Below are 2,056 nucleotides of genomic sequence, written 5' to 3' on the forward strand. Positions count from 1 at the left end.
GCACAAGAAATTCTAATTTGAAGTTGACCCGGATGTCAAAAGTGTTAGCAGAGAGGAGCTGACAAAAGACAAACAAGCTGTATCAGTGGTGTGGTAGTTCCTGACATCAAGCTGTCCAGAGTTTTTAGAGCTGGGTCAGAATTTTGATACCAAAGTTTTGCTTAGCACAACTGCAGGGCAAAACTGTACAGATGAATGAGAAGGGAAAGTCTTTTTTAGCTTGCCTGTTTTCAGCAATCCTTGACACTCAAATCTAGTGGTTACCTCAAGGACTTCTCCCACTATCACTGGTGTGTACTTGCTCTTTAAATTGACAAATATCATGTTATTATATAATGGGAAGAGCATAGAAGGAATTTTGCAATGTGGGTTTGGGGGTTTTTTTAGTCTATGAAAAGAAATTTTCCAAGTACACTGAAGACTAGTTTTGCCCTCCATATACAAACCGAAAATAATCCTTTTAGTCATGTTCATGGCGGACAATAGCTGGCAGTTGTTGCAAATACAGTAATAGCACCCTTGTGTAAACACACAACAATACACTCTTTAATTTCATAATTACATACTAGTTTTCCAGTGTTCAATGCTCACTTAATGAAACCCTATTGCAATGATTTTTTTATCATCTTCATTCAGTATATGGCCCTGGGCATATTTACTGCACTACTGTGTTATTATATTGAATTATTGATTTCCTCAGAAGTTTTTTTCTCTAAAATTCACTGCTAAAGTATGAGAGTGCAGGTATTATTAGGAAAAAATAATTATTTTATCTTCACAACTCCTGATGTACTTGCTGTTTTATGTGCAGGCTACATCGACATTGTTTAGTCTAGGAGCAATCAAAGGCTCATATATGACATTGCCACACTGTGCTATCTAGGAAGTCTGCAGCTGAGATGTATACATATCCAATAGTGCTTTAGCTTGTTAAGTCTCTTTGTAAAAAGTCTCCACTGATTTGCTTACCTTCCACTGAATATTGCTGGAATACATTCTGGGATATACAGGAACAGCTTTTATGGTATGTAGACATATCTATGATCATTCTTGTGCATTTACAAGCTGTTAGTCGTCTAACATTTGGACTTAGCATAAAGGGCAGCCTTTGGAGATTTCATATTGTATAATACCTTATATCATCAGATCTTTGTACTACTGACATCAGCTGCTGAAAGCACTCGGGTTCTCTTGCAAATTACAGACCTTCAGCTTAGGAACCCATAAAATGAAAAACATATGACTTGTGGCCACCTATGAAAAGGTTGAGCTTAAATGAAATGCCAGATGTCACAAGAAAACTCTAGGCAACAGGAAAACAGTGTCCAGAGCAATGCTTCATGTCTAAATATAACTCTTGTGTTTCCTGTAACTCCTGTTACATTGAATGCCTTCAAGTTTTGGGAAGGGGCTATAGTAAAGTTAAAACATTTTAATTCAGAAGAGATGAGGCCAATTATTGTTTTTTCAAGACCTATTGATAGTCATAAATGCTGAAGAATATTTTAATAAGCAGTACACATATCAGTCTAAATTAGAATAACATATCTAAGTAACTCCAATGGTTTCCTTTAACAGCATGTTAGTCACAGGTACATATGCAATCTTTAGCAGTGATAACTGTGTATATATTGCTGCAGTTATATCTCTGTAAGCTTCAGAAAGCTGTGGAAACTATGCAGAGTAGTTTATGACATCACAAATAGGTCAACAGTTGCACATGTGTAAACCACCTGTGAAGCACGTGGACAACAGATCCAATGCTTCTCTTGTGACAATCGGTCTGCTAGCCACAGCTTCGTTATGAAAGCATTTAGAGAATGTAATCTCCTCACATCCTCCCTCCAGCATGATAATATTGATAATGAACTATTTAAGTATACATTTCTTCTCACTAGTCTAATAATACTAAACTGATTTTTGCTTTGTAGTAGGATACAGCTTGGAGAATTCTGCAACTGAGGCTGTAATTATTTGTAATGTAGGACACAAATTTCCAAAACACAAAAATTTTACCAAGAGTTTTGTTTCCATCTTAATGTTTTATTTTGCTTAA

This window comes from Gallinula chloropus (assembly GCF_964237585.1).
Source record: "Gallinula chloropus genome assembly, chromosome: Z".
NCBI lineage: Eukaryota > Metazoa > Chordata > Aves > Gruiformes > Rallidae > Gallinula > Gallinula chloropus.